Below are 9,664 nucleotides of genomic sequence, written 5' to 3' on the forward strand. Positions count from 1 at the left end.
TGCACTTACATGGTAGAAAGTTGAGGTGTTGTACTTAGCAAAGAGCAATAAATACTGCATGTGTTGTTGCACATCCAGAGAATGCATCTAAAAACCTATTAGTGAAAGACGACGGAATATGGACCCCCTGGGATATGCTGCTATAGCATTCTAATGGCTGTATCCATTGTGGTTTGTACAGACCATTATTGATCAAAGCACCATGCCCACTAATACAAGCAGCTCACTTGCTAATGAGCCCTTTATTTCTTTTTCCACAAGTGTTAAGAAAAAAAGTTGCCTGAAATTTGATGATTGCTTTGCACTTATATGCATGCACTCTTTCCACCGCTTGAGTTATAGAACTCTGGCCTACAGATTGTATTTTATGTTCTGTTATGTTGCTTGAGGTAGCAGTCTGATTGAGGGTAGTAGTGACGTCAACACGGTGCTTCCCAGTATATTTTAAAGGCAATAAAATATTTTTAGACCTGAATACGTTTAATGCAATTGTTGTTTGGAGCAACATTGTACAAATGTATATGAAAATGTTTCAACAATACTAAAAAAATAACAGTCTGAGAAATGTTATTGGTATTCTCATTATATAGACATTAACTAGCAGAAGGCATTGTTTGATCCTTTTACTTTAGATACTATATCATGCGTACTAAAAATATAGGAATTGCTTTTGAAAATATTAACATATATCCCACAAATGTCAAAATTTCAAAATCCTGAAGATCAGTCTAATTTGAGCAGGAAGGCATAGCTCAGTTGTTTTGTGGTTGACATATTGTAGAAAACGAAATAAATTATTGATATTGAAGCCTGCTTTGAGTGGCCATCAAAGGTTAGTGTGGGTGATCTCTGCCTATACAGCTTACTAGGGCTACCTGTTCTAATGGTCATCCAAACACGTCCTTATTGATATACACGGCCAGTCAAAAGTTTGGACACCCCTTCTCATTATATCTTTTTTTTTTTTTCATTTTTACTACTTTCTCCATTTTAGATACATACTGAAGACATTAAATGAAGCAAGATATATGGAATTATGTAGCAAAGAAAAAATGATAAATAACTCTAAATATGTTTTATATTTGAGATTCCTGAAAATAGCCACCCTTTGCTTGGTTGGCAGTGCTGCAAACCCTTGGCCTTCTGTCAATGAGCTTCATGATGTAGTCATCTGAAATCATTTTCACTTCATGGGTGTGCCTTATCAGGGTTCATTTGTGGACTTTCTTGCCTTCTCAATGGGGCTGGGACAATCAGTTGTGTTGTGCAGAAGTTGGGTTGGTACACAGCTGACAGCCCTATTTGACAATTGTTAGAATTCATATTATGGCAAGAACCAATCAGCTAAGTAAAAAGAAACAACAGTCCATCATTACTTTAAGAACTGAATGTCAGTCACTCTTGAAAATTGCTAAAACTTTGAATGTGTCCCCAAGTGCAGTCACCAAACCATCGAGCGCTATGACGAAACTCACATGAGGACCGCCCCAGAAAAGGAAGACAAAGAGTAAGCTCTGCTGCTGAGGATAAATTTGTCTGAGTCACCAGCCTCAGAAATTGCAAATTAACAGCACCTCAGATTAGAGCCCAGATAAACGCCACACAGAGTTTCAGTAGCAGACACATCTCTACATCAACTATTCAGAGGAGACTGAATCAGGCCTTCATGATCAAATAGCTGCTAAGAAACCACTACTAAGGCAAAGCAACAAGCAGAAGAGATCTGAGAATGGAATCTACAATATGTCATGGAACGTAAGAAAAACCATTAAATGAGAAGGTGTGTCCGAACTTTTGACTGGTAGTGTATATTAAGGTGTCAGAACCTATCATTAAGAATACAGGGGACCTTGTAAAATGTCATCTTTAAGAATCCAGCATAAATATTGCTTTAAAAACCCTTAATATAGACCCAGAATCCAAGTATATTGTAAACACGTGGTCGTAGTTGGCATCTTCACCTGTGTGGGCACTACTGAAGAAGTATGGCATTTACTTAAGGTAGAGCAGGAAGTGTAGTGACAAGACTCCAGAGAAACCCAGAGAGAGAGAGTCCATATGTGGTGAACAGACATTGCGAAAGTGATTCAGCCTGGGTTTGACATCAAGCTTGTTCTTTCTTTGATGAATAAAGAAAATGTGGCAGGATTTTGGACATTATGTTCAAAGAACAAAATTTGTCATTCACCATCTTGTCAGCTATAGTATGAAGCACTGTCTTGTATTACGCTGCTCTGTCTAGGAGCCAGGCCAACATGTTTGGAAGTATCTTTCGCCTGGCCCAACTTTGGCTGGGAAACTCTTAAGGTTCTTTGTTATTTGAAAACTTTAAGTGGGTGCATAAAAAGTATGTTCTGGCATGCTCTTCTTTAAGTTTTGTTTCAGAAGTAAGAGGGACTTAATAGTGTGTCTAGAGATGCTTCCATGTGTCTAATTGCTTTTAAAATCTGCCAACTCCTGCAAAGGTGAGATGCTTGGTGGACAAACTAAGAGTCTTCCTGTCTTCAGTTGGACTAGTTCCTTGGGTGAGTAATGAACATTTCCTGAAGGTTACTTTTAGACTGCTGAATAGCTTGCACAGGACCAGTTGGAAAGTTCTGAATAAACATTTGGGTTGATCTTTTACTTTTCCATTGACCATAGGATGTAGAGCAAATGGTGCTTTGGTACAATCTCTTAGAGCTGATCATACCTTATAGCAGTAGCGCAAAGATTATGTGAGGTGCCTTTGAGATAAGCGTACAAGTTTTGTGCTTATCTCATGGACTCTCATGGACATTAGTGAGCTGAGGTTCTTAGAAAATGTTGCATTAACCACTGTGTTTCAATATTTAATAGTAGCTTGATAACTGTACCAGTAGGCAGCACGGTGGCACGGTGGTTAGCACTGTTGCCGCACAGCAAGAAGGTCCTGAGTTCAATTCCACCATCAGGCCGGGGTCTTTCTGTGTGGAGTTTGCATGTTCTCCCCGTGTTTGCGTGGGTTCCCTCCGGGTACTCCGGCTTCCTCCCACCGTCCAAAGACATGCAGTTTGTGGGGATAGGTTAATTGGAAAATCCAAATTGTCACTAGGTGTGAATGTGCGAGTGAATGTGAGTATGAATGGTTGTCTGTCCTTTTGTGTTAGCCCTGTGACAGACTGGCGACCTGTCCAGGGTATACCCCGCCTCTCGCCCTACGACAGCTGGGATTGGCTCCAGCGCCCCCCGCGACCCTGAAAAGGAAAAGCGGTAGCGAATGGATGGATGGATGGATGGATAACTGTACCAATTTCTGTGTTTATGTAACCACATACAGGGAGTGCAGAATTATTAGGCAAATGAGTATTTTGTCCACATCATCCTCTTCATGCATGTTGTCTTACTCCAAGCTGTATAGGCTCGAAAGCCTACTACCAATTAAGCATATTAAAGAAGGGCATCAAAAAAGCCAAACACCATTACAAAAAGAAGGTAGAAGAACACTTCTCCAACTCCAACCCCCGACGCATGTGGCAAGGACTCCAGACCATTACAGACTACAGGACCACCAAACCCTCCCCCGCATCCTCTGAGGAGCCTCCGTACTAAGACCTCCAGGTACCGGAACAGCTTCTTCCCCACAGCTGTCAGACTCCTGAACTCTGCCTCCTGACATCTGACCCACGTTAAACTCATGGACTGAACATACACACACCCACAATGGACAACTGTACCCTCAAACACACAATAATAACATGGACTGAACCACCACTCACAACCACTAGCACTTTATATAGCCTCTGTAGAAACTATCTACACCCTCACTTATCTTAACTGCACTACTGTATAGCTCTGTGTAAATAATCATTCTGTACATTCGATAATCTTTAATCCTACAACTGTTTACAACTTGCACAGTTCCCATTTCTGTATAGCTGTGTATCTCAGATTCTGTAAAGTTATTTATTTCATATTCTGTATAGTTTTTCATATTTATATCCTGTTCATAGCCTGTACATAGCTTGTACTCACTGCAGCCTGTACATACTTATAGTTATAGAATATTCACAACATACTTCATACCGTGTACATTATAACATACCATAATAGACCCATTTCTGTAATATACTCACATATCTATATTATTGCTAATATATATTGTAATATATCTATATCACTAAAGCATTTCTGGATGGATGCAAACTGCATTTCGTTGCCCTGTACCTGTGCATGTGCAATGACAATAAAGTTGAATTCTATTCTATTCTATTCTATTCTATTCTATTCTATTCTATTAGGTGATGTGCATCTCTGTAATGAGAAGGGGTGTGGTCTAATGACATCAACACCCTATATCAGGTGTGCATAATTATTAGGCAACGTCCTTTCCTTTGGCAAAATGGGTCAAAAGAAGGACTTGACAGGCACAGAAAAGTCAAAAATAGTGAGATATCTTGCAGAGGGATGCAGCAGTCTCAAAATTGCAAAGCTTCTGAAGCGTGATCATCGAACAATCAAGCGTTTCATTCAAAATAGTCAACAGGGTCGCAAGAAGCGTGTGGAAAAACCAAGGCGCAAAATAACTGCCCATGAACTGAGAAAAGTCAAGCAGCTGCCAAGATGCCACTTGCCACCAGTTTGGCCATATTTCAGAGCTGCAACATCACTGGAGTGCCCAAAAGCACAAGGTGTGCAATACTCAGAGACATGGCCAAGGTAAGAAAGGCTGAAAGACGACCACCACTGAACAAGACACACAAGCTGAAACGTCAAGACTGGGCCAAGAAATATCTCAAGACTGGTTTTTCTAAGGTTTTATGGACTGATGAAATGAGAGTGAGTCTTGATGGGCCAGATGGATGGGCCCGTGGCTGGATTGGTAAAGGGCAGAGAGCTCCAGTCCGACTCAGACGCCAGCAAGGTGGAGGTGGAGTACTGGTTTGGGCTGGTATCATCAAAGATGAGCTTGTGGGGCCTTTTCGGGTTGAGGATGGAGTCAAGCTCAACTCCCAGTCCTACTGCCAGTTTCTGGACAACACCTTCTTCAAGCAGTGGTACAGGAAGAAGTCTGCATCCTTCAAGAAAAATATGATTTTCATGCAGGACAATGCTCCATCACACGCGTCCAAGTACTCCACAGCGTGGCTGGCAAGAAAGGGTATAAAAGAAGAAAAACTAATGACATGGCCACCTTGTTCACCTGATCTGAACCCCATTGAGAACCTGTGGTCCATCATCAAATGTGAGATTTACAAGGAGGGAAAACAGTACACCTCTCTGAACAGTGTCTGGGAGGCTGTGGTTGCTGCTGCACGCAATGTTGATGGTGAACAGATCAAACACTGACAGAATCCATGGATGGCAGGCTTTTGAGTGTCCTTGCAAAGAAAGGTGGCTATATTGGTCGCTGATTTGTTTTTGAATGTCAGAAATGTATATTTGCGAATGTGGAGATGTTATATTGGTTTCACTGGTAAAAATAAATAATTGAAATGGGTATATATTTGTTTTTTGTTAAGTTGCCTAATAATTATGCACAGTAATAGTCACCTGCCCACACAGATATCCCCCTAAAATAGCTAAAACTAAAAACAAACTAAAAACTACTTCCAAAAACATTCAGCTTTGATATTAATGAGTTTTTTGGGTTCATTGAGAACATGGTTGTTGTTCAATAATAAAATTATTCCTCAAAAATACAACTTGCCTAATAATTCTGCACTCCCTGTATACACCTTCAGGTAGAGTGCTGACTGGCGAAACAGGTGATAAATAGAAATGGAGCCTTACATTTATTTTACATGTGTGTGTATATAGGCCTATATTAACCAAACAGTACATTAGGTATATCTGTTCTACTACTAATTAATGTAAATATCTTATAAATATCTTATAAATGTACCAAAATCTCAGAGGGGTGTTGCCATCACCTTGTTGAATCGACACCATAAAGAATTAAGGCTGTTCTAGAGCCAAAAAGAGGTCCAACCCAGTGCTAGCAACATCTTCCCAATAAAGTGTCCAGTGAGTCAACATTTGCAGTAATTTTGTTCTTGTAATAATTAAAAAGGAAATGAAGGAGGAAATGGTGCACACTTTGTCTGTAAACTGTGATAGTTGTTATTCTGAGTTGGGAGTGATTCACTGGAAACAAAGTGTGTGTCTGTGTGTGCATATAGGTGTGTGCGATTTAGAGGTTGAGATAAACAGTGAGTGTCCGTGTGTGGTTGCCTGTCTGTGTGTCGTTCTATTAGTGCAGTGGGAAGGTGGAGGGAGGGGAAGGGGAACTCACCACTATATAATCTAATAGGATTTTCTTCCCATCTATCCACAGAAAATACAATTACAAAGCTGTAATGGGTAGCATTCTCAAATTTCTCTCGCAAATGATTTTTTTTCTTTTACTACTCTCCTCTGTGCATACCAGTGGCGAAATATTAAGCCCAATACATCCTTTCACGTAAAACATGCCCATGTGTTATAGCCCATCTTGTGAGACTCCAGGGGTGGGGGCACCAGATCGACTTCCGACCTTCCACCATAATATGGTTTAACAAAGGAGGCTGATGTCATGTTGCTTGGCAACCAGCAAGGAGAATCTGCAGAATCACTCTTGATTTACTGGTCATTAAAACAGGCAAACTGAAGGCCTAACTCCACTTGTTGCTGTGAGTGAAGATGCCAATTTCAACCTTTGGCTACATTTCATATTAAGCTGGCATTTTCTAATAAAATACATTTCATATTAAGTTAAATGTTTGTTTGTTTTTTAAAGAAAAGGAATCTTGACATTTGCCATTTACAGTTAAAAAAATTGTGATGTTCTGAGAGCAACGTTAGGAATAATTTATTTATAAACAGCTATTAAGAACTAAACAATTATTTTGAGTGTAAAAGGAACCAAATCTTTACCATAGTGTAGTTACTGGGTGTGGCCCAAAGTAATAATCACATAATCATTATTAGACAGAATGGCAGGAATAATCAGCACTTTGCCATCAGCCTCTTGTTTACTTCCCACAGGGTTAGGCAGCCACAGTAGGCAAAATCAATGTTGGACTATAATGAATATTTGGACTGTCATTAATAATTAATAAAATGTTCCACACACTTAAGATGCTAATAGTTTCCGGCAGAAGCCACAAAGCACTCTCAAAAAGCAGATTATAGTTTCTTTCATTGATGTTTTCTGAAACTGCATTTAAATGAAAATATCATCAACTTGTAGTGTACATATTTTAAGTTGTGAAGCTTACTTCTTGGCAACAACGGGCTAAAAAACTTTTTAAAAAAAAAGCTTTGCAAGCCACTCGATCGCTCAAGATTGTTTTCTGATATTCATAAATCCACAATTGCTTTCAATATTCCAATAAATACAAAACATTAAGATGTCCAATTTACAGTTAGAGTTCTTATTACATCTTGCATTTGCGAGAGATCATGATAGCTTCACCATTTTACCGGTCCTCAAGTAACATAGATGTTGATCGTGGTTCAGTAATTGTCAGCACTGTTAATGTTCTACAGCCTGTTACTGTAAAAGCTGATGCTTAATGCCTTTGAATCATCATTGCACTTTAGAGCAGTTTTTCAAGATGAAATACTCTCATGCAACTGAAAAGTACTCATCAGCTTCATTCAACTGGCAAGCCTGATGACAGTGACAACAGTAAATAAATACAAATAAAATTAAACCAAAATAGGCAACTGGCTTTCATAAATTTCAACATTAAAGATTTTGTTAACTCAATTTTGATAGGTAAGCACTCACTGTAGGTGTGGTTTGACTTTCTCACTTTGCAACTTTCAGATGTTTACATAAAATATAGCCCAACAATACAAATTTAAAACTTATTTAAACAAGATCTCTTTGAGATATAGTATGATTAATCTGCCTTGTACCACCAGACATGAAAAAAAAAGCCTCTCACAGACAGTATTGTTTTCAGCTAGATTATTTAAGTGCCTCAGTTCACTAGCACAAATGGTTTCCTCTCATTATGAGAGGAAACCATTTGTGTCATGAGATTGGTGAACTGGTTACGTTTGAACAAGACATGTTAATATGCATTAATGTGTCGATCAGTCAACAAGTAAAAGGTTTAATCCATGACCAACCTTGCATGCCCCCCTCCTTATTTGCATATTGAAGGACAAGAAATGAATACAGAAGTACATAAATAAATGCAATCAAAAATGATTCCTCACCCTCAATAAACACGAAGCAATAATTCTGAGTAAAATGCAACAGAAATATACAAAATCGACATTTTATTTATTCAAATAATTAATCATGGAAATTAATAATGAAAGAAAATGTGCCTAAAATAAACTGAATGTATAAACTTAATGTATACCAGTCAATTTATGGAAAATTGACATGCAATTAAATTAGTTAAAGTCAGCGTTTTAAGCTGAACTTTTGTTTTGTTTTGTTTTTTGAGTTGTGGAAACATGCACTATTAAATTACAAAGAAAGAAAATAAAGACAGAAAATAATACAAATGTAAATATAGCTGGATGCAAAAAATAAGAACACAGAAATTTTTGGGGGGAATAGTGAATAAATAAATAGAGGAATGAACACAAATGGATACAGAACCAAAATAAATGATAAATATCAATTTATATCACATTATATAAAATAATTATTACATACAAATAGTTTTAATATTACTTTTGCTACATAATACAAGGAATTTAATATATTTTTTAAGTCATTTATTTTTTTTTCATTCTGACAGTTTTATTCCCCCATAAAACAAACAAAGTGTATGTTCTCTGCTCATAAGATAAACATGCATCTTGTTGTGGTCATTGCTGTTCTTACTGGTCATTTTATTTAGGAATTGCTATATATGGCTCAGCCATATTGTCCCCCCCCCTCCAATTTTAGAGTACAACGAAAAAGTCATTCTAGAATCTCAAAAATATAAGGGCTGTAGATGGGTAAACAAAGCATATTACACATAACAAAAATAAATAAAGATGGAAGTAGTTCTTAACAAACACATTTGAATGGACAAAAGGCAGAAAGTAGTACACTGCTATTCCAGGAAATACTGTGAATGATAAGAAGACAAATGTTATAATCTAATGCAATCAAATCGTCTCACTGAATAGCTTTTCCCATAATCCCCTTCCAGTTCCACCCTCACACTCCACTTAAGCAGTCATGAATTAAATAATGCCGCTCATACTTTACTTTCCGTGATAAAATAAATGAATGTTGTAGGCATACTTGACTTAAATGTAATCTTTATTCCTTTAGCTTTTCAGTGAAATAGGTTATAGCATTGTCTTGCATGCAGGTAATTTATACACTACAAGCATTATGCATATAAATGATGGGAGTTGTTAAAGTCTTTGTAATCAAAACATTCTTGCATTATGCATACAGTATACCTTTATGTTGAACGTTTTAATTACATGCAGAATGTAATTACATGAATGGATTTATACTTTTATAACACAGAATGAGAAAAGTTTATGAAACAGTTTAGGATGGATGTGATTGGATGTGTGAATAACTGAAAAAATGAACACAATATAAAATGTAAACAGAAGTAGGAAATAGCTTAGGACATGTGAGATGTGAAAAGCCATATCCTTGAGGTCATTCAGAATATTGTGAGCCATATTTCACTTGGCTTAGACAAAAAACATAAAAAGATTTAATGGTGCACTCTGAGAAAACTTTTTA

This window comes from Astatotilapia calliptera, chromosome 16 (genome assembly GCF_900246225.1).
Source record: "Astatotilapia calliptera chromosome 16, fAstCal1.2, whole genome shotgun sequence".
NCBI lineage: Eukaryota > Metazoa > Chordata > Actinopteri > Cichliformes > Cichlidae > Astatotilapia > Astatotilapia calliptera.